At 43.4% G+C, this 24592-nt stretch overlaps 1 long non-coding RNA gene across 2 annotated transcripts in view; it reads right to left on the minus strand.

Moving 5' to 3' along the window:
- LOC110350282 (uncharacterized) overlaps positions 1–24592 on the minus strand; it is a 53196-nt gene that overhangs the window by 12140 nt on the left and 16464 nt on the right. For both annotated transcript variants that reach the window (XR_015453083.1, XR_015453082.1), the window contains one exon: positions 211–23993. This is a non-coding gene — a long non-coding RNA (uncharacterized LOC110350282). The remainder of the gene's footprint in view (positions 1–210; positions 23994–24592) is intronic.

Consider the following 24592-nt stretch of genomic DNA (forward strand, 5'->3'; position numbering starts at 1 on the left):
TAGTGTTTCTGAGCACCGTGCCCAAGTATCAGGCTGGCTACCAAATGAGCAGTTTCTACTTAGACAAGTAGAGTCCTCTTCCCCACAGCAAGAAGTGTCTGTCTGCTTCTTCCCTACTGTTTTACCTTGGGTGACAACTGCTCTATGTGCCCCTCTCCTCTCCATCCATTCTCCAATTGCCTGAATTAGAGACCCAGAACTTTCACTTACCTATAATAACATTCCATGTTCCCATATTCAATAGGAGTTTAGGAGTCCTTCTGGGTGGTTTTTCTGCATGGAAAAGATTATTCAAAATAATTCTGACTTTAAAAAATCAATATAACTTTAGCATTATCAATTTTTTTAAAACTTCCTTTGGCTTTTTTTCCTCCAACAAAGAGATTTAATATAAAGAAATACTAACCTGATATGAAGTTTTTACTACATCACCAATAATTACTGTGAGACACTCTCTTGGGCAACATTTTCAGTAGGTACAGCTCTTATAGAGCTGAGGGTTAAGCAGGGGGCAGATGTGGAGGGACTGAGGTGAATAGAGAAGATGAAGACTATATCATTTTAAGTGGCATGTTGTGCAGCGGCATTAAGTACATTCACATGGTTACAGTAGCAACACAACTGTTCATCCACAGACTTGTTCACCTGCAAACTAAGTCTGTGCCCATGAAATATTAACTCTCATTCTTTCCCCCAACCTCTGGCAACCACCATTCCATTGTTTGTCTCTATGAATCTAACCACTCTAATTTCCTCAAACAGTATTGGTCTTCTTATGACTGATTTGTTTTGCTTAGCATAATGTCCTCCATGTTTATCCATATCACAGTTTGTGTCAGGATTTCCTTTGACAAAGCTGAGTAATATTCATATATATATAACATTTAGTTTATCCATTTGTCTGCCCAAAACTTTCCTTGAAGGGGCCTGGCAGTATAGCTTAATGGTAGAGTGCTTGCATAATAAGCTCCAAGCCCTACATTTGTTCCTCAGCACTGCAAAAAAAGGAGAAAAAAAAAGATTCCTTTAGTTCTTAAGTTCTTTTACAGATCTTTCCCCTCTATATATAACTTTAGCAAATTATAGCAAACATCTATAAAGATATCTTTGATTAATATTTGGCCTCACTTATAAGCTTAATTAAATGAATACATTCAAATATTTAAATTACATATATAAATTTAATATATATAATTTCTTTTTCAAATACAATTGTGAAAAAATCTTACCAATAATTTAAAGTATATAAACATACAAGTTAAAGTGATAAATATAGTAACTCAGGGGCCGGGGATTTAGCTCACTGGCGCCACGCTGCCTTACAATGACCAAGTCCTAAATTCAATCCCCAGTACCAGAAAAAAAATATAACTATATAGTAACTTAAACTCTGATTCTCCCAATACCACACATAAATTTATGAAACTTTCAACTTAAAAACACAAATTTAACTCAATTATTCAATTACACTTCTACTTTTAAATTATAATATTACCCATTCTATCAAATTCTGTTCAAATTTACAAGTACTAAAAAAAAAAATTTATTTAGTACTTAAAATGCAAAATGTCAGGCTTGACCTGGTTGTGAAATGGTTAATGAATATGCTCTTTAATTCCAAGCCACAATTTGACAAGATACAAAAAAACCTCAACGAAACAGGCAGCCACTGCAGGTGCTGTCTCTACCCAACAAAAGCCATGCTATTTCGGAACAGACAGAACACAGGACGCAGGATGAGATGTTCCCAACATAGAGATGAAAACTAGAAAGTACAGCATCTTTTCAATGCCAAGTCACCTGAAAATATCCATACATTTGCCTTGATCAACGCATGGACCCTGACCACAAATATTTGTTCTGACCCCTATGCATGATAGATGGGCCAGATCTCTCTTCCACTGCCCTATAAAGCTTCCTCCCTTTTCTTTTTTCAGTACTGACAGCCTCTCACAAACCCCCCAGGTGAATAAAGTCTGTACCTCTTTATTTTTACTAGCCTGCTAGGGTGATCTCATTCCTCTACCACCGTTTGTTACACCAAATAAGCATAGAGTATTCTTAAAAGATTTAATACTATTAGCATTTTTAAAAATCATTTGTATACAATACTTAGTTTCAGGTCCTTCTAGACTTAAAGAAGTTTTCCTGGAGGCTGGAGTTTGCCAGATTTCTCAGAAATAACCACTTGGGATTCATTACACAGATCCCTGAGCTCCAACCAGATCCACTAAGTCTACATTTCCAGGGAAAAGACCAGGTAATATGCATGATTATAGAAGCTCAGCTTTATTTCTTCACCATAGAAGAGAGGGTGAACACTCTCTGCTTAAGGAAATTTTACTTCCCAGCAAAGTCTACACACCAGATTTTAGCCAGGTTCTGACTAGCTTCCAGTGGGTCCTGCCAAAAGACCCCCCACACACCCACACCTCATCTACCTTGTATTTAGGGGCCTTGTAAGTTAATGAGGTGGCTCACCTTCCTTTGAGGTCAGATCTTTACCTAAATTGTCAAGTCAGATTCCAACCTGGGGCTTTGTTCCTTGATTGCATTTTGCTGGCTCTATAGATAATGTACAGATGTCTTTTCCTTTGTCTCTGCAGAATTTGGGGCATCTTTCTGTTCATGTTTGTCCAGGCTCTCAGCACCACATGGCCCTATAGATATTACACTGCCCCATTTGAACTCCCTTGGCTTTGTTCAACTCCTCAGACTGAATGGTCAGGTCATGCTTCTGATGGCTCCTGAAGGCACACTGATTTCATTCCTGGCCCCTCCATGTAGCTGCTGCTGATCTTCCCTAAGATGCAAGTCTAAGGCAGCCCCTGATAAACCTTCCCCTGGTCTGCCATCACCAAAACCTCTAGCCTGACATGAAAGACCTGGCTCTGGGACACCTGCCTTCCAGTCAGCAGGTCTCTCTCAGGCTGCCCCAATCAGGCCCCAGCTCCTCAGAACTCACCACAGTTCTCCAACAAGCCCAGTTAGTGTCACTGTGAGCCAAGCATTTTATATGCACTTTTGCAGAATCCTCAAAGCCACGAGTGAGACCTGCTGCACCCGTCTCCAGGCTTTCACTCTTACTGATTCCTTTGTCAAGAAGGCCATCTTGGGCCAGGGATTTAGCTCAATGGTTCCGGTGCCTGCCTCAAAAGTGCAAGGTCCTGAGTTCAATCCCTGGTACAAAAAAAAAAGAAGGCCATCTCCTAACTTTTGGATTCCTACTTACCCAGTGTAAGTGTCCCTCTGTAAAGTGTTCCTTGACTTCTAAAGTTAGGTTTATTTCCCTTCCTTTGTGTCACTGGCAATCTAGCAAATATTTCAGTTTGCACACATCTGCAATTATTTACATACACAGACAAAACTCTGTGAGGTCAGAGACCCTCCCTCTATGTATCCCCGAGGCCACAGAGCCAGGCTTACTAACTGAATGGCCCCCAGTCTCTCCCCCAACTCCATCAATCCCAAGCTGGAATCCCAGGCTCCCCCTGTACCACCAGCCCCTCTACTGCCCTTGGCTCTAAGTGTTTGCTTGTCATTGCATTGGGTTAAGAAAAAAAACAATATAGCTCTCTCCCCAGTATTGCAGCCAACATGCCCCAACAACTAGAGACTCTAGAGGGACACTGGCCAAGATATCTGTTCCACAGGGGTATGCAGACAAGTGCCATGTCAACAGACCTTGCCAAAGATGTCCAGTGCTAATTCCACTCCACAGACTGGCCAAGTTGGCAAGCATGCACGATGCCTGAGTGAACCCCCAGCCAGAATGGGTCTACTCAAGCTGCTGGCTCCATGGCCTGTGGGCAGGGCTCCATGACTCCCACAGCTTCTGCCACTGTTACTGCTACCAGGGTAGGGCCCCAGCCCTGTGGGCTGCTGATGGCAGGCTGACAATTGTGCCACTTCATGTATCTCCAACAAGCATCAGCTCTTTCTTCCAGCTTTCTGTGGGCAAATGCAGAAGTCTTCATCCAACCTGTAATCAAGTCTCTCCATCAGCCTGTTAACCCAAAACTCCAGGAATGAAGAGATTTTGTATTTGTGGAGCTGTTACAGGTATGAGCCAGTAGGAAAAGGACTAGGACCTAGAACAATTTCCCACAACCACCAGCAGCAGGGCTAGGTACCAGCTGGAAAATGTCCACCAAACCAGAGCTAAGGGCATTTATTTTTTTTTGGTAATGAAAATTGGGGAAGGAAGGCATGAGTTTTTCACCCTGAACCTACATTGACTATAGATAAGAGGAGCAGGATAAGCAGGGGACAGGTTTAGGACAGGAGACCAATACATGTGAAAAGTAATTGTAGCTTCCAATTGGTTGGGGCAGTAAACAGGATGTGGTGGCACCTAAGAGGTCATCAAAGGATTAGACTTAAGGTTTTAAGACCCCTCTTTTGTTGTTGACCTGTAGCTTGTTAGCTGATTAACCTCCCCCATCTCTCCTCCCCTCTGTCTTTCCACCCCTTTTATTAAATTTTGGACAGCTCAGAATTTCTCTCTTATCAAACTCAACATTAAAGAGAGGGGATAAGTTTTAGAATACCTGGGCTGGCGCCTGCCTGACCTTTCTCTCTGCAGGCATAGGCCTTTCCAGGACTTCAATCCTCAATGAAGATTGATTTCTCCTCAGGCCCTCGTTGAATGCCCAGAGGACGGGACTTCATTTAACGTTTGTCCAAGAGAAATACCTGGAGATTGACAGCACTTCAGGTCAAGTGTCCCTGATTCTGGCTAAGGCAGAAGCCAGTGTCTGCCAACAGAGTGGCCAGAAGATAATCTGCACCCAAATTGCTGAGTAGAGAAGGGCATGGCTGTTAAAATGTAGATTCCAGGGCCCATCCCAAATCTTCCAGTTCTGAGTCTCTGAAGAAGAAGGTCCAGAAACTGCCTAATTAAAAAGCCTCCACCCCAAAGCCTCAAGTAATTCTGGTGCTCACTAAGGCTGACAAAGCATTTTCAGCTAGTACAGCTCAGATGCTAAATGATCATGGTTAAAGGCTTGGTCATGCTACTGCGAAGTGGTAGAACTTTTCGAGCAGGGCCAGTGGGAACTCTTTAAGGCCATGGGGGCATGCCTCTGAAGGGACCTTTAAGATTCTGGATCCTTCTTGTCTTTCTTTTGCTTCCCGGCTACAAGGTAAACAGTTTTCCTCTACCACCCACCCACACCACTATATGCTGCTTCACCACAGATGCAGAACTGAAGGGCAACTCAATCATGAATCACAACCTTAGACCTATGAGCCAAAATAAACCTTTTCTTTTTATAAGTTAATTATCTCAGGTATTTTGAAAACTAACACATTTGCCTAGTCCAACAGCAATAAGAAATCAACATAATAGCCAGGGGTGGTAGCACATGACTATAATCCCAGCTACTAAAGATGCTAAAACAGGAGAATTATGAGTTCAAGGCCAGCCTAGTAGACCCTGTATTTAAAAAAAAAAAAAAAGACAAAAAGAAGTCAACGTACTTCACTTCCTAAAGCAAGAAGAGAAAACTTATTTTTGTCCCAGGATCCAAGTTCAGCAAAGTAAAAGGGTTGCAACCATTAACCTCCATGTGAACTCTATGGTTTGTATTTGCCTCCAGAAAGCCTGTGCATAGATGAGCACTTGGGGTATGTATGTGCACGTTGTTGGGAGAGATTTATTTTGCAGCCAAAGAAGGTTAGAATAAATGAAAGGGCCAATAATAAGAGAATAATGAGAATGACTCAAAAGAAGAAAGGGGAATCTCCAGTGGGATTGTTGCACATCATTTATTTGACCAATTTAGTTAATCTATTGTTGAGCACACAAGTTATTTTTAATTTTTTTAAATCCAGTAGCAGTATAATAAACATCCCTGAAGCTACATCTTTGCACATTCTTAGAATGCACACCCTGAAAGCACCCCAAAGTTTGGATGACTGTATTATTCATTCATCAAAGCAAGACTTTTCAGGCTAATCTCAAACTTTCATAGTAGTTAATAAACAAGAATGCCCTGCAAAGGACACACATGCCAAACTAGCCTCCTGAAATGATCCAACCATTTACTCTCTCAGAGGTAACACCTAAGTATCTCTGCCCCATGCTCCTGCCAACAATTCCAGGCTTGCACCAACACCACTCTCCCAGGCCTTTTCTTGCTAACAATGAAAAATCACAGAGGCAAATGCCACTGGCACTCTCACTGGTCAGGTGGTAATGGTTGGCCTATTTCTTGTGGTAGGGAGAGCACAGGTAAATAATTCTTTGCCCTGGTTGTCAATGATTTGACTTTAAGCAAGTTTTACTGTGGTTTCTGATTCTGGTCTGAGCAGCAGGAGTAGCTTCAAGGCAGCCATGAATGACCTTCTTTTCATGAACATAGGTCAAGGTACAGGCTCAGCTAGAAAGTGAAGACTCCATCAGGGCCTTGCCCCAGACCCAGGCATGAAAACTCAGATAGCATCTGCAGGGACAGTCTTACCCAGGCAAGAGACAGAATCACCCACCAGAGCTTGCAGCTGCTGTCAACTCAGCTGTACAACATACAGAATGTTACGAGGAACAAGTTACACTTTCTCTTCAGATGACTTCCTCTTGGATGGATCTGCTAACACCAGTGACCCAAATTAAGCAGTTGCTGAAACCACAAAAAGGAAAAGACTGGATCCATTGTGAAGATGTTGTCTAACATCCAAATGAGGTGTTTTTTGTTTGTTTGTTTGTCCTTATTTGTTTGATTTTTATTTTGGTGGGTCTGGCTATTAGGTTTACAAAGCTGCTCTCTGGTAAAAGACCCAGCCCACTCACCAGGCTGCCTTGCTGGGGTAGGTTGCTCAGGTATGAAGTGGGCGTGCATGACACAGTCAATGAAGAAAGGCCTGCAAGTCCTCAGATTTCTTGCTGCAGGCATTTATGACCTCCTGAGTTAAAGTAACCTGATGAAACCAGTCCCCTCAGCCGCCCCAGAGCTGTTTGGGAAATATTTGATTCTTACTTGTTGACTCATATGCCAAATGGGCCCTGATAACAATCTCTTTTGGAACAATTGTAGTTGTAAGCAACCAGCTCCATGACCTATAAGGAACACAGCCTTCATAAATAAACACTCGGCCTGCCTCATGCTCTCAGATAAGCTTTCTGGTGGGATTCTGTAAGTATTCCTGGAAACTCCACTAAGCATGGGATGGAAGGTGCTGCCCAGAACAGAAACTGACTCCCAACTGAAAACTTTTATTATTTTTTAAAGATTTAAACTGTGGTCTTTTGATGGAGATCTTCTGTTAGAGATCTGGGATCTTCAGTACAAGCAAAGACAGGCATGGGGCCACCACTGGCCACGGGAGAGAGACCAATAGCTTGAGGAAAGAAAACTCTTTAAAAAAAATTAAAAGTAAAATAAAAGTTTTTAAATTTAAAGGAAAAAAAAAAGAGAGAATATTCTGGTCCAGATAGTGAAATGTGTCTGATTTCCATGCTAGCTTCAATAGTCAGAAAAATGGGAGGGAACTCAAATTTCCTGAATCCAAAATGGCCTCTTCAAATGCCCTGCTAAGGAGCCTGACAGGTAGATTTTTTATCAAACTTTGGATGCTGAAAGCAGAGAAGTAAATGTCAGCTCTGACCCCTAGAGCCCCAGATGGCCCTGTGTGTCATGTCCTATAGCTGCTCACCCTGGAGTCAGCCCACAGAAGACCCTGAATGGCCAGGCCTCTGAGAACCTCCTGTCCTGACAGGTGCCTCGGCCCACCCTCATCCTTAGCACAGATTCCATCTGCTTCTACAAAGTCAGCCCGATCAATTATTCCATCTGAAGCAGCCTAAATTGCCCAGCTTTATTTTCCTTCATTGCACTATTACCACTTCCCATTAGATTTTATAATTCTGTGTCTGATTTATCTCCTTAGTTAAAAACATTAAGATGCAAGAATTGAGACATTTTTATTTACAGTCCGGTCCCCCGGTCTTAGGATAATGTCCAATACATAATAAGAGCCCAGTAAACATTTATTGAATGAGTGAATGAATCTAAAGTTAGGGTTGAAGCTGGGAGTGGTGGTGCACGCCTGTAATCCAGCACTTGGGAGGCTGAGGCAGAAGGATCATCACAAGTTCAAGGGCAGCCTGGGCTACACAGTGAGTTCAAGCCCACCCTGAACTACAGAACAAGACCCTGTCTCAAAAAACACAACAAAAAATAAAATAAAGTTGGGGTTGAGTTAGATTCCAAGCAGCAAGTATTTCACTTCTTAAATTATCGACTCAATGGAAAGGTATGTGGAAACGGATACAGTTTGGGGGATAGGTAAGGAGGAGGAGAAGATATTGCCTGGGGTAGAAATTGGAACCACGGCTACATTCTTGGAGTTACAGATAGAGTGGGCATCACTCACTTGGGTGAGGACCTGGTTGTAATTTCTCTTTACAACCACAAGATGGTACTATTGCTCAGAGTCTACTCTGAAAAGAAGTGCCTTTCCCACTCTGCCTTCTCTCTCCTTTCCCTTTTCCTTATCCCTTTCCCTCTCCTTCCCTGGGCTACCCCCCCAACACTGACTTTCTACTGGAATTGAGAAACACTGGACTCTTTCCTGAAGCCTAGAGAAACAGACTCTGAGATTGATTGATATTTGAGCTTGCAAAGTGCAGTGACCAGAAAGGCTGGGTCCACCTGCCTTCTCTGGGCTAGAGCCCATCATCGGGCTGTTCAGAGCCTGGCTGGCAGCTTGGGAGGCTTTCAGAGAGCATCTTGCTAATCCTCCCTCTGCTTACACAGTCCACCCCACCCCACAGCACCCTCATTTTGCAGTGCCTGCCGTCAGGTTCAGTTCTTTGAGATCATGGGCAATGCCCTTTGTGACAGGGTAAACACGGAGAGAACTCCTGGTGGGGGGTTCTGAGACCTTTTCCACCCCAAGCATTTTGCCTAGGCAACAAGCTGGCAATGGCTTGGGGATGGCAGGCGGGTGGAGCTTGCAGTATTTTTCTAAGACTTTTCTAGTTGGAGAATAAATCTCCAGGGATAGGCAGGACTGCAGGCTCATTCCAGTACAGGATCAGGGCTATGAAAACAAGCAGACAAAAGAAACTTCAAAGCTCTTCCTCACCCTGAATAGGAAGGGGCCTTCGGAAGAGGTCAGATGTGAATTTAGCACAAAAGCCCTTTCTGTCAGATGGCTCCTTCCAACACCCTGCAAACACCTTGGGGACTGTCCTTTCCAGGTTAGGATTTGACAGGGCCTCGAAGATGCTCGCTTACCTAGTGCTCCTGGGTTTGAAGGCAAAAACAGGGAGAGCAAGCCCAGAAGCTGGAGTTTGATTCTAACTGTTCTCTATCCTTAGGAGCAGGGGCCCATGTCATCTCATGAACTGAGGCTGGGAATAGGCAATGAATGCTGGTCACAGGAATCACAGGTTTTCATTCACTCTACTTCAGACCCAGGCAAACCCTGACCCAGCCACTTCACCAGGAGTGGTGAGAATTACTAATGCTGGAAGGTCATTTGAGGTGATAATTAGGACAATCATTAATTTCTGAGGCCTAAGAGTGACTCATTTATCTCTGATATGCACTGAAATCAAAGGAGGGTTTTATGGTTGAGAAACAAACCTCCCATTCTTTCCTCTGCTGTAATAAATAATAAAAAGCTGCCAGCCCTCCCTTCCTGTCTTTCTCTTCCCTGCCCCATCCTCTGGGTCCCAATTGTCCCGTTACAAAATGGACCCTCCTCTTTCCCCTCTCTCCACTGTCCCCCTTCTTTCTAAGAACAAGGCAGCCCAAGCTGTCCTCTGCTGCCAATGACAGCCTTGGCTGTAACTGCCATGGAATGAGGGGTTCTGATCCCTGTGTCCCTAGGGAAGGACATGAGCAAGCCCAGGGTAGACACTGAGGTAGATCTCCATGGGAACTTACCATCTTTTCTTTGCCTGTGTATAAATATATCAGTTAGCCAGGAGTGGCAGCACATGTCTATAATCCTGGGAATTGGGAGGCTGAGGCAGGACTATAGCTGGGAGTTTAGGCCAGCCTGGGCCACACAGCAAATGCCTAAACCAAAAACCAAAACACCAAAATCAATCAATCAGCTCGGTGGTTTTCCAATTTGTGAAGTAGGGATGATAATAGATAGCATCAAAGTCTGGCTTATGAGAATAACAAGATAAAATATTTAAAGCACTTAATACAGAACCTGTTACAAAATAATGTCAGCTATATCAGTCACTATCTCAAAGACCTCATTTTATTCCCAAGAACTGGGGCTGGTATACAGACTGAGTCCCTCTTGTGTTGTGAGAAGGGCTGAAGTGAGGATGTGTGTGGTTCTACAGACCACCGAACTGTATCCCTGTAACAGGAATCCAAAGGTACAGGAGGTGTTCTCATCCTGAGGATGCTATGAGGTGGACCCAACTCAGTTTCTCAAGTGTGGCACTGCTGACATTTTGGACCAGATCACTCTGTTGTGAGGCATTGTCCGGTGCACTCGAGAATGTTTGGCAATATCTCAGGCTTCTACTCCCTAGACACCAATAGTACCCTTTTAGTGGTGACAATCAGTAATGTCTCTAGACATTGCCACATGTTCCCTGGGGTGCAAGTTTGCCCTGGGTTGAACAGCACTGGTCTAGGAAGATGGGGAAATGGGAACATCCTGGCAGGAAAATGGAAGGGCTGGCAGGGGACAGGCCAACCTTTGGGGTTGAGTTCAGAGGATAGCTATGGAAGAGGAACCCCTATGGATGGCCCTAGTAAGGATGTGGCATGGCTTCCTCAGGAGGCGATGATGCTCTGCTTGGATGTGCACCTCTGGATTTTTCTTAGCCAGAGCCAAAATACAAAACCTTGCCCAGCCCCAGGAAGTCTCACCAAGAAACAGCACCCCAGTGGTCCAGAATGCTCACTGCATGGACACTGGGTCAGTTCTCATCCGGGGCCAAAGCATGGAACCAGACCAGTTCTGCCACTCATTTACTGTGTGACCTTGGGCAAACTGCTTAGCCTCCCTGTGCTCCAGGATCTTTATCTGTAAAAATGAAGATAATAGGAACATCTCCCTCATGTTTTCAGAATTAAAGGTCTTCATATTGGCAAAGGACTTAGGACAGAGCCTGACCAGAGCAAACACAGTGAAAACCCCCAAGGCAGCTGCTATGGGCCAGGAAACATGGCCCTCTAGATGAAGAGGTGCTAGAACTGTGACCTAGGGTTTCTATGGATTTCTGGCCATTTGCACCCACCAGAAGGAGGAGGGTGAGCCCCTGGGGCCTCCCCCTTGCAGAGCTTGCTCTCAGGGAAAATTCACTGGACCAGAGAGAAGACTCCATGCAAAGGGCTGTAGAACTTCTGACTCCCTCCCTGGGGATTTCTTTGCTTTGAAGGTGTTGAGAGCAAAAACTTTTCTTTTCCCAATTTAGGTTTGAGTAAAGGGTCTGAATTATCTGGTAAGATTAAGAAGAGAACAGAGTGCCCTTCTTACACAAGGGCAGTCTTGCTAAATAGCCAAAGGTAAAGGTTCACATGCCAACTTTGCAAAAGGGGGGACAATTAGGTTTCACAAGGTGGACAGTTTTGGTGTTACTTGTTTGTATAATTTTTTGCAATGTCCCCAAGACTGGAGACTTCTGGGCAGGGAGGAGGACTGTGGTAAAACTTTGCTTCAGACAGATAAGAGAAGCCCCATTAAGATTTCTTTCTACATCTGCTGTTGGAACTTTGGTCCCGTAAAGGGAAGTACCTGAGGAGTGAAGGTAGGAAGAGGGAGGTGTGGCTGTGATCTTTTAAGAACCCCAGTATTTCCTGTTTGGCAGAGGAGGCAAAGCCTCCTGCCTTAGAAGCCTCCTGGAACATGCAGGCAAGAAGGGCATTTGGAGCTGCTAAGGACTTCAAGTAAATTGTCTAGTCCTATGTAACAAATTACCCTCCAACTGAGCAGTTTAAACAAACAAAAACAACATTTATCATCTCTAACAGCATCTGAGAATCAGGAATTTGGAAACAGCTAAGCTGAGTGGTTCTGGGGTCATGAACAGGGCTGCTGTCAGGAGACCCACACCTGCAGTGACTTCTCACATGGGTGTTGGCAGGTCCCTCAGCATGTGGACCTCCAAGAGGACTCCATGTGTGTCCTGAGAAGATGACAGTGGCTTCTTCCAGAGCAAGCAGCCCAAGGTAGAAACTAAGGCAGACATGATAATGTTTTTGAGCTGGCCTCAAAGGCATATAACATCACTTCTGCTTTATGTTGTTGGTCTTACAGACCACCCTGATGCTGTCTTGGAGGAGATGATACAAGGGCATGAGAACCAGGTGATAGAAATTTCTGGGCACCATCTTAGAGCCTGGTGACCACAGCCTGCGATTCCCCCCCATCCCCCAGTCTGCCTATACCCTCATACTGACACACACGGACTGGGCTGGGACTCAGCATGGCCCCTGTTGTCCCTGTCTGCCCCCTAGCCGCTCAGAACAGATGGGTCATGCCCTCTGAAGCGAGACGCATCAGCGCTCTGGGTCCCTCCACAAGTTAAGGCTGAGAAATGAGGCCCTCACACCAAAATCAATAACAATGCAGGCAAGGCCACTGTAAATAGTCCAAGTTTCAGGGGAAAGGGATATGATGGGGCTGGGGTAGTTGCTGTAGCCTTCAGGGAGGAGGTCAGACCTAAGTCCTTTCACCCAGGGCTCTTCCTGAGACCAGAAACCAGACACATGAACTACTGCCAGCCTCCTGGTGCTTCATGCTGTTCCAGGCACCCAGCCATTGCAACTGCTCTTCTCTGCCGCAGGATCCTCTCCCCCACTGCTCCCATCTTGCTGACTTCATTTGTCCTCCCAGACTCAGCTCCCAGAAGCCACCTGTGATTCCTTCCCATCTAATGCAGCTGCCCACCTCTGAGTCCCAGTGCACCCTCACACTTACATGTGCCTGTCTTGCTTCGCACTCTCACTGCCTGTTCCCCATAAGCTAATCTGCTCCAGGCAGGCAGCATGGTGCCCAACACGGTGTGTGCTGCATACTCAGCACTGGATACAGGAGTTCTTGAAAGGAGACGGCAAACAAAGGAGGTAGAGAAGGTGATAGGGGATGTTTGGGACAGCAGGTAACTTATCTCTCCCTCACCCCTTCATTCCTCAAGAGCAGGGCTGTGGGCATCATTATCAGTGTCATTCTGAACCACTTCCCTCTGTCCCTCCACATGACAAATAACCTGGGCCATTCTGGCCTCAATTTTATTAACGAGCACTTTCTGTTGAGAAAGAGTTTTTGACACGAGGGCAGAAACAAGAGGGCCTGGAGGAGTGTTTGTCCGCACATCTGATTGTGCTGAGGGAGCTCCACGTTAATAACAGGTTAATAAGAGGTAGAAACCACCCTGTGGTGACAGTCTCTGGGAAATCCTGTCACCCAGCAGTGCCTCAAAGAAGCTGAATGTCTGTGATTAAAGTGAGTCAAGGCCATGACACTGGTGATCCCAGAATGGCACCAGCCATTGGAAGAGGTCACAGGTGGTTAAACTTTCCAGGATACCCAACTTCACCTTTTGCTGCCCAGGCCACCTCCCATTCCCTCGCAGAGTGACCACCTCTCTGCCACCTCTGAGCACTCAGGAGACCTCAGGGTGTTCACTGGCTTTTGTGGGAGCTCTCTTTTTACATGCATTAAATATTAACCCATATTGTGTTTTGTGTAGTTTTCTGCTCAGAGTGAATCAGCCATATTCTATGGTTCAAGGCACACTACATTGGTGTAGACGGGGCTAACTTACTTTATTTTTTCAACTCTTCACTTCATCCTCAATCTCAATTTCCTCCTCTTATCATCGGACTCCTGAGATTTTGTGTCTTCTCTTGGCGTCTAGTATTATTTTGTGCATATTTTAAAAATACACATACGTGAGCCATGTGTGGTGGCACACTCCTACAATTCCAGCACTCAGGAGGTTGAGTCAAGAGATCACAAATTTGAGGCCAGCCTGGGCCATGTCATGAGACTGACTCAAAACAAACAAAAAAGCATACATGGCCTTTTGACCTACCTCTCTTACACTTCTCACCTTCTCCCAATCCAGGTGATGCTTCTGAGATTGCTGTAAGTTGATAGAAGGGCAGCCGTTTCTTGGCAATCAGCACCCAGCAGTGCCACGGCTGCATGGGAAGATCTGTCTGTGTTCAGTGCCACTTAGTACATCTGAGAATGCACCTCAGAGGTTCCACCAGGTGACATTCCCAGCAAGTTTCTGATTTCTTCACCTTTGGCCATGCTTGATATCCAGTTTTTAAATATTTGCCCATCTAACAAGGGTAAGATCTGTACCCACACCTTAAGTGAATAATCTGGTCTTTCCTTCCTTCCCATCTGTTGCTTTCCCCACTCAGAGTGTTCTGTTCTCACCACTTCAGGGAAGCAACATAATGACAGAAAGCAGAAGGAGAAGGGAAAAGTGGCTCTTTCTGGCTTTTGAATTTCAAAATTCTGGATTCTTAGGGGACCCAAAAGGATTCATTGCACAGAAAAAAGATCTGGGAGAAAAACATGGAAAAAGAAGGAAGAGCAAGCCACTTGAACTTTGTGGCTGGCTGTGAAGGAGAGCGTGAGAAGGGAGGGCAGGAATGTTCACATTAGAATGGTCACCCTCATGTGACCAAAGGACACAGGGCTGAGGCAGCAGTGTACAAAGGACACAGATCAAGTTTTAGTGCAATGATGAAGGGACAGGTCGTACCTGCCTCCTAATATTTCTCAACTCCAGCTGGTTGTACAGTGGGAGTCTGCCTAGCGTTCCCCGATCTTTCCATCTGTACATGGGAACCTAAATTTGGAACGTTTAGGTAAAAGCTCTCTTTTAAAAAGTGTTATTAAGGGGCCGGGGATTTAGCTCAGCAGCACTGCACCTGCCTTGCAAGCGCAAGGTCCTGAATTCGATCCCTGGTACCAAAAAAAACAAAACAAAAAGTGTTATTAAACCAGGCGTGGTGACGCATGCCTGTAATCCCAGCACTAGGGAGGCTGAGGCAGGAGTATCACCATGAGGTCAAGGTCTGTCTGGACTACATAGTGAGTTCAAGGCCCATCTAGACACCCTGTCTCAAAAAACAAAACAAAACAAGCAAATGATAAATAAATTAATTCAATTAAAATAAAAAGCATTATTGTAGCCTGATGAGGTGGCAGGCACACTTCTATAATCTCAGCTACTCAGAAGGCTGAGGCAAAAAGATCACAACTTTGGGCCCAACCAGGGCAGTTTAATAACTTAGCAAGACTCTGTCTCAAAATAAAAAATAAAAAAGGTTGGGAATGTAGCTCAGTAGGAAGGCACTGGGCTCAGTCCCCAGGATTACAAAAGAAAGAGAAGAAGGGGGGCGAGGGGGAAGAAAGGGGCACATTATTGCGACCTGGCACAGTAGTGCTGCCTGTAATCCCAGGCACTCAGGAGGCTGAGGCAGGATTGCAAATTCAAGCCCAACCTGGGCAATTTAGGGACTTTGTCTCAAAATGTAAAATACAAGTGGAGGGGGCAGGTTCCCGGGGGATATAGCTCAGTGTGAAGGCCCTGAGTTCAATCTGTAATACAAAAAAAAAAAGAAGCATTATGGAAACTTCAAACATATTTAAAAATACTATAAGCAAAAGAGTATCATGATCCCCCTGGTACCCATCACCAGGTTTCAACAGTAATTGATGATGACCAATTTTGTTTCATCTGGATTCCTACCCATACCCCATCCTGAATTATTTTAAAGTAAATCCCAGATTTCATTGTTTTCTTTGGTTGTTTCTAACTATGAAACGATATCATACCTGAGTAAAACCGCACTATTTTTTAGCACATTACATCTAGGGGTGGACGCGCCACTTCATGTCATACCATGCCATTGCTCTGCTGGGAAATGCAGCTCTCCGTGATTCTAAACGAGGTGCCAGTAAAGAACTACAAAAGCAAAATTTAATATAGCAGAAGACAGTTTATTTGAAAAAAGATGGGAAAGAAGGTAGACAGCTACCATGGGGTAGTACAGGGCATCAGAGCTGAATGCCCCCCCAGCTCTGATCCCTGGCTCTTTTATTTTGGTTTAGTGTCTTTCCATCCATCCCCCAGGTGGGTCCTTGTCCCTATCTGATTTGCTGTCTTGACTGTCTTTGATCTTAACCTAGGGATGTCTCCCTACATTCTTTTTGGCTGTTTGGTTTTTTTCCTGTCCTTTTGTGATGAATAAGTGAAGGGGGGAGGGCTTATAGGAAGGAAGCTTAGGCTTAATGTTTAAGTAGAGGGGACAAGTGTACCTGGGTGTATCTAGTGCAATACTATACTGATGTTAAAGTGAGAACATCCATACATGTGTACACAGGTAGGTGTCCTGTATGCCTAAGAGTCCTTAGATGGCTGCCCCTTATCTCCCTCATATTCTGTCAGGTGGGTGAAGGGAGCTGGTTTTATTGGTCTTTGTGTTTTTGGCTTCTTTAGTGTTAACTCTTCCTGATAAATCCTTATGGTAATTGTGTTACCTGGCACCTCTCTCAGTCTAGCTTCCCTTTCTCTCTTTTGTCTTTTTAATTGCTCTAACTGAAGAGTCTACCTATAGAGGCAGAAATTGCTTTTAGTAAGTTTTTCCTATTGATTTAATAAACTCAATGAGGCCTTCATCCTATCTTTTCCCTACCTATGGGGTATCCTGTCCCTTTGAGGCACTGCTATAATTAATAATTTTCTCCAAAAAAAATTTTACCATGTAGTTCAGGTTGGTCTTGAACTTACTGGCCTTGAACTTGCAGTAATCCTCCTGCCTCAGCTTCCCACGTGCTAGGGTTACAGGCATGCACCACCACACCCAGCCTCACAGAAAAACCTTTTTTATATAATTTTATTTTATATATATTTGTGTTGAGGATTGAAACAAGGGCCTCACATATTCTGGGCATGCATTCTACCACAGAGCTACCACCCCTAATTCTATTTTATTTATTTATTTAATTTGAGGGGGTAACGGGGATCCAACTCGGGACCTTGTGCTTTCAAGGCTGGCCTGAGCTAAATCCCTGGCCCCCCAATTTTATTTTCATGGTTGGTCTGAAACAGGATCCATACAAGGTCCATACATTAAGAATGACTGACATATGTTTAAGTCTCCTTTAATCTGTGGGTTTATTCTCATCCTTTTTCCATTGTATTTGTTAAAGAAGCCATGCCTATTGTTCAATAGACTTTCTCATAGTCTGGGCTTTGCTGATATCATTTGACATGGTCCTCTGTCTTTTACATTTCCTATAAATTTTTATTTAGATCTAAAAATGATAAATATATTTTTAAAGTGTTCATAACCTTTTCAAAAATATGTTAAAATACTGAGCCAAATAAAATGCAAGCTGGATTGGATTTGAGCTGCAGGTTGTTTGCTACCTCTGGCGTGGAGAAAAGGATTTGGGGCTCTGTGTCCTGGCTGAGCCCAAGGAAGAAAGCAAAATCCTAAATGGATATGTAGGATCTGAACCTATGTGGAACATTAGTATCAATTCTCCCTTTCTAGATAGAATCCCACTCAGAGAGGTGGAAAAGCCCCAGGAAGGAAGAGGGGTATCAAGGCTTATCAGCCTCTCATGGTGACTCATAGGCCCTCAGGCGCAGCCCTGTCCTCAGGGTCCTGCATCTCCACAGCAGCTGAGGAGGTCCCCGACCGACTGCCATGCCAGGTGAGTCCTACAGCAGAGCTCACACAACCTGAGGAAAAGGAAGCAGGACCCACACACCAGGCTGATGATCAGGACACCTCAGCAGAATGGGAGCCTGCTACAGAAGTTATGACTCATCCAGGAAAGCAAGTCTTCTTCCTGGAGCTTGTGGGTGAGAGGGGAGGTCCCTCTGATCCCCAAGAGCCCCCTGCAGCAAGCCTCAGAGCCTAGTATCTGGGGCAGCGGTCCCCTCCCTGTGGGAGAAATGGGCTAAGATGAGGGGACACTCTCGGGTCTCTAGTGATTCAGAAAATCTTCTTTTCCTGGTCTTGTTTGTGGCCATTCCTGCTGCTGCTGCTGCTGCTGTTGTTGTTCTTTCTTCTTGTTTTTCTTGTTCTTCTTGTTCTTCTTTGATACTGGGGATTGAACCTAGGGGCTTCTACACTGGGCTACTTTCCCAGGCCTTTTTAAGCTTTTTATTTTTGAGGCAGAGTCTTGCTAAGTCATTAAGTTCCCCAGGCTGGGCTCAAACTTGTGACCCTCCTGTCTTAGCCTGCCAGAGTGCTGGATTTACAGTCGTGCACCACCAAGTCCACCTGTTCATTTGATTTGATCTAAATATTATCCATAATTTTCAGGGTTTGCGCTTTTAAAAATTATGACTATACCACATAATTAATGTACTAAGAGGTTTTGTTTTCATTCTGAACTGAGTCTGTTTTCAGCTGAAGAATTTTGACTGTATTTACTATTTTGTTGAATCATTTCCTGGCTTTATATTTTGTTTTAATTTTTATATTTCCTCATCTTTTTTCCATGATGTCTTTTGTTTATTCATATCTTGTAAGTACATGTGGTAAGTAATAGACAATTAATTTAAAATAAACAATGAACATTTCCTTTCCTATATTTAGCCCTAACTAATAACAATTAGAACTTTCAATTCTCTTTTAAAAAAAAAAAGTTTTGCTTTTACTGCCTACCAAATAAAGGCAGGAAGTATTCAAAAGAATGAAAAAAACCCCATCATGTAATGGAAAGACATATTTAATAATAAAGTATTAAAATTATTGAATATATATGACCCCAAAATATAGCTGCAAAATGCATAAAGTGAAAATTGGTGCAGTGGGGCTTGTAGCTTAGTATGCATGAAGCCCTGGGTTTAATCCTCAGCGCTGCAAGAAAAAAATTGGAAAAATACAAGAAAATTTCATTTTAGAAAAGCAATTATGATAAGAAATTTTAATGTCTCATTATCAGTTAAGCTTGAATTCAACTGCATAACTGAAATGCAAATATGGCAGCTCAATCAAATGACATTTTCCTGAAGTAACAAGAAATCTGATACCAGGCCTCCAGGCCTGGTGTAAAGGTTCCAGAATTTATTAAGTTCTCAGTACTTCACCCTCTGCTGCACATAGTGCGCTGTTCTTGACCTCATTATATAAAGTAGCTACTATGGGTCTGGACATTGACTCTGAATTCCAGGCAGAAGGGAAAAGGATGGAAGGAAAAGTCATATGCTAGCTGAATTAGTGTGGAGAACACCTTGGAATAAGATGGAATTGTATAACCCTAAGTGTGCTGTAACCCTAAAGTGTGCTGTGACTTTAAGAGTGCTGTAACCTAAGTATAATACAATCATAAGAGTGATGTGTAATCATAAGATATGAAAGTAGAACCTTAAGCGGTATGGAACTGATAAGGGTGTAGCCCGAACTGGACGGGGTGTACCTCCAAACTGGACAGGGCATACCCCGAATTGGGCAGAGTGTGCCCCCAAGCTGGACAGTGTGATAAGTCTGAACCAATACCACGAATGCCCAGCTAAAATAGTATAAAAGGAGCTGAAGACCCCAAGCAAGTCGACGGTCCATCCCACCGACCAGTCGACCAGTCAATCTGATGATCTGACTACCGACTGAGACATCTGCACACCTGATCCCGCTGGGAGGAGCATCGCCACCGACCAGACGAGACCAGAGGCGGATAGCCTACCGCCAACTCTACTCGATGCCCTTCGTCTACGGATCGGACCCTCTGACCCTGTGGGAGGAAACGTCGCGCTCCCATTAAGGACTTGCGCAGTACAGGTACAGGGACGTGGTAATTGGCAGAGTTAATATTGTGTGGTAATTGTATTGAAATGAATTAGGATAATATAAGATAAGTGTGTGAATTGCCATCCGAGTCCGAGTCCTCTTTACCCACGGTACCTGCTCGCGACAATTAGTTTCTCTCGATTGGAAAAACATCTTTCCTAGAAACTCCACACAATAGTCTCTCTTTTGAATCTCGCTGGGCATCTACTAGGTTACGTGATTGTTTCTGTTTGCAAGCATGGTAATTAGTTTTTCTACTAGGCACATTGCCATCTTGAACAAAGTAAACCAGTCTTATGGGCTGAGTGTGCCCCCTGCCATATTGAAGGCCTATCCCCCAATGTGATGGTGTTCGGAGACTGGGTTTATATTAGGTCATGAGGTAGGACATTCGTGGGATTAGTACCCTTGTGTAAAGAGGAAGAGAAAGAGAAATCTCTCTCCATGAGTGCACCAAACATACACAGCAAGAAGGCTGCTGTCAGCAAGCCAGGAAACAGGTCACCACCAAACCGCACATCTGCCAGCACCTTGATCTTGCTTGGACTTCTCACTCTACAAAATAGTGAGAAGTAAATGTTGCTTAAGTCACCAGTCTATGGTATTTTGTGATAGCAGCCTAAACTAAGACAATCAGTAAAAAATTAGGAAAGGCATTACAGAATGGAGACATTAAAAATAAGGAAGCATGTTTTATATTTGTTTAATATTTGTTAAAGTTTAGATTTTTATATTGTAAAAAAAAAAGTTGGTATTTTTATTCATATGCTCAAATGTTATAGACTTTTTAATTTTTATTTCTTGTTTTTCCTGTCTTGGTTGGCATCTCCTTTCTCAATTCAAATTCTTAGAATTATAGATTTACTTTTCAAACACTAAGTTTTTGGTTTTATTTATTGAGCCCACTGAAATCATTTTTCATTTTCAAAACTTTCTCCTGCTTTTATTGCCATGTTCTTCCTTTTTTACTTTGGGTTGACTTTTCATTCCTTTCCTAGTATCCTAAGTTCAGTTTTTTTTAAAAAGTTCCCTTTTTAAAACCACAAAAAAATTTAAAAATTTAAGTCATAAAATTTCCTAAAAGTACCTCTAAATACATTCCATCAAGATTACTGTGGCATGTTTTTAACAATCATTGTTTTTTGAACAAATTCCTTTTTTTGTTCTTGACTTCCTTTTTAATCCAATTGTTGATTCAGTGAGTATTTTTAAATTTCCAAGTAGTTGGTTTATTTTTACTTTTTACTTTATTTTTCATCCTATTTTGGCCAGAGTGCACAGCACACATTACTTCTTTTCTTTTTGAATTAGTTGAGATTATGTTTGTGATCTGGCATGTGATAGATGAAACCATTTGGCTATCTGCCATGGACAGATGAAAATTATACATAGTACAAGAAACCCACCAATTTCATCTCTAAGGCACTTTTTCTCAACTGTTGGGGCAGGCAGGGGGCCTAAAATAAGGGTCAAGGAATATCTCAGGTCTGGTTAGTGGGAGTGACATAGAGACCACAAAGAACAAACAAACTCCAGGGCCCTTATCTTTATTATTAAAAGCACGATTTGTACTTTCTTCTGAGACAGACAGGGACTTAATAGTGGTTCTTACACACACACACACACACACACACACACACACGATTTCATTTGGGCCTATAAATGCCCAGTAGGTAACTAAAAGTAACAAAGCTTGACCTTCCTTTTGTAAAACTCTATGTCAAGTTCATCTCAGCTCTGCTTACAGCATGTTAGTCATTTAGGTAGTGTCTGTTTATAAGTTGGCCCTCAATTTACCCAGCCTATCTCATTAATTTTTAACACTGAGGATACCAGGATAAGAGATTTACAGGAACATTCAGCTATGACCAGAAATCTCTATGGCCCTAAACCTAGAGTCCCCTGGATTCCAGCAGGGCCTCACGTGATGAGATTGTTCTTTAAGCCATGAGGATTCTTCTTATGGGAACCGAATTGCCCTTGAAGTCACAAGGATTCAACCTGAGCCACAAAACTAGGACTGAGATAAAAACCTACTGGACCCTGGCACACCTCAGCTAATCCTTAAGAGTTGGCCTCCTGCTTTTGTGGGTGGCCAATCTGACCTTGATCGGAGTGTGGCCCCTCTAACAGATCATGCTGGAGTCTTTGTCATCTTCCTCTTACTTTGCCATAGAAGCTTTTGCCTGGAAATTCATACTGTGACTTCAACTTTAATTTCCATTATCACTAAAGCAAGGACTCAAACTAGTTTGTGATGGGTGACTTAGCTAGGAAAGGCACCTCTCACCTAATTTATGAGAGTGTTGCTGAACTAGACAGGGAGAACTAAAGAGAACAGCTGGTGAGGGAGAACAACTTAGGAAGTCCTACTTGGTACAGGCTCTGTAGGGCTTAACTGAACTAGAAGTAGAAGGCTTTGGGGTTGATCTCATTAGTGCTGCCAAAGGTCAAACGTGTCTGTAGTATGGTCACAGAAGAGCCAAGAGCCAAGAGCCAATGAATAGACTAGGTCTTTACTAAAATGTATTGGTCTTGTCTGGGTGTGGTGGTGCATGCCTATAATCCCAGGAAGCTGAGTCAGGAGGATCTTTGTGAGTTTGAAGCCAGCTGAGCTACATAGTAAATTCAAGGCCACCCTCAACTACATAGTAAGACCCTGTTTCAAATCAAACAAACAAATAAAAACTGTTCATCTTGGGTGAGGCTGTAGCTCAGTGGTAGAGTATTGGCATGTGCAAGGCCCTAGGTTTGATCCCCAACACCCCCCACCCCTCAAAATGAGTATTGGACTTAAAGTACCTATGCAGTCTGTATGTTTCTGGGCCTTGGTAGCTGTCTCCTCTTGCATGGTTCATTCCAAGAGGTAAAATATGGCTTGACCCTAAAATCTAATAATAGTAATACACAAATATTCTAGGTCATATCTTTCTCTGTGTGTGTGTGTGTGTGTGTGTGTGTGTGTGTCTGTGTGTGATAATCCCCAAAGGGATCAAGTTTAGCTCTTGAAGGGGGTTAAAAATATTACTCTTTGTATGTAGGAAGTGCAGCTATATGTATCGTACATATATAGAGATGCAGTATAGCTGTGTTTTAAAATTAAATGGAGGGACAATTAAGAAAAAGCCTACACAGGCTCCTTAGGAAGGCAATAATGACCTCATCATAACTAGTTACCTCTGCAATGATCTGATTTCCAAATAAGGTCCCATTCATTCTCAGATATTAGTCATTAGAACTCCAGCACATCAATTTCTAGGAGACATAACTTAACCCACACGAAGCATCCTATGAGTATCGAATAAGATCAGGAGCAGGGCTGGAGTTAAAAGGAGCCAGGGAAGAGGACTCAGGAAAGATGATGCCACTAACCTCAGATCGCACAGGATGTGCCCACCAGTGGGGCACCTCTGCCACCATCACACTGAGCCTGCTGCTGCCAGCTCCCCACAACCCAGCCTGGTCGGGTGCTGGACTACCAGGCAAGCCGGGCCACAGGCTCATGTTTAGCTGCCAGGAGACAGAAAAGCTGTTCCACTTGCTTTGGGGTGGGAGGCAGTCCTGCCTCCACAATAGCAGAAATTCCCTCACAATAAGAAAAGCTGTGGGGGGCGGGGGATGTAGCTCAGTGGTACTGCCCTTGCCTGGCGAATGTGAGGTCTCGAGTTCGATCTCCCTCCACCAAAAAAAAAAAAGAAGCCGTAAGGCTTGGCAGATGAAAAGATGAATGTCACTTTGGAGCTGCTTGCCCCATCCTGTACATGGGTCCTCAGACGGTGGAACAGGAGCATCCTCTCTCAGGAGCATCTCAGAAATGCAAATGTGGTCTACGGCCATACCACCCTGAATGAACCCGATCTAGTCTGATCTCTTGGAAGCTAAGCAGGGTCGGACCTGGTAAGTATTTGGATGGGAGAAATACAAATGTGGCCCCAAACCAGATTTACTGAATCAGAAGCTCTAGGGTGGGGTCCAGCAAACTTTTCAACAAGTGATCCAGGGGATTCTTTTCTCTCCTCTTCATTTCCTTTTTACAGCTCAATTGAGATATAGTTCACATCCAGGAAATTACACATAGAATTTGGAGAGTTTTGGCATATGTATATACACAGGAAACTATGAAGACAATGTACATATTTGCAGAGAGTGGTGGCACACACCTGTAATTCCAGTACTCAGGAGGCTGAGGCAGGAGGATCATCATGAGTTAGAGGCCAGCCTGAACTACATCATGAGAACCTGTCTCAAAAAACAAAACAACATCAAAATGTTATGCACATATTCATCACCCCTCAAGTTTCCTTGTGCTCTGCTGGATCCCTTCCTCCTACTCCTCCCACACAGATTCCCAATATCACCAGTCAACCACTGAGCTGTTAATATAATTAGTTTGTAATTTTTTATAATGTACTCTTTTTTGTCTTGTTCCTTTCGCTCAGAATAATAAATTTGATATTCATTAATATTATAGTATGTCATTCCTTTTTATAGTTAATATACATCATGATGATATACATATTTGTTTATTAACCTATTAATGGACATTTAGATTGTTTTCTATTTGGAGCTATTATAATGCTGCTATGAATATTCATATAGAAGTCTTTTTTTTTCTTTCAGTACTGGGGATTGAGCCCAGGGATTTCACACTGAGCTACATTCCCAGCTCTTTTATCTTTTTTTAAATTTTGAGTCTTGCTAAGTCATTCAATTGGTCAGGCTGGACTTGAACTTGTGATCCTCCCGCCCCAGCCTATCTAAATTCTGGGATTATAGGTGTATTCATGTAGAAGTCTTTGTATAAACATATGCTTTGATTTCTGTTGGGTAAACACCTA

The sequence above is a fragment of the Heterocephalus glaber genome, unplaced genomic scaffold, assembly GCF_053883595.1.
Source record: "Heterocephalus glaber isolate CG9 unplaced genomic scaffold, H.glaber_assembly_v1.0 deba00001457, whole genome shotgun sequence".
Classification (NCBI taxonomy): Eukaryota; Metazoa; Chordata; class Mammalia; order Rodentia; family Bathyergidae; genus Heterocephalus; species Heterocephalus glaber.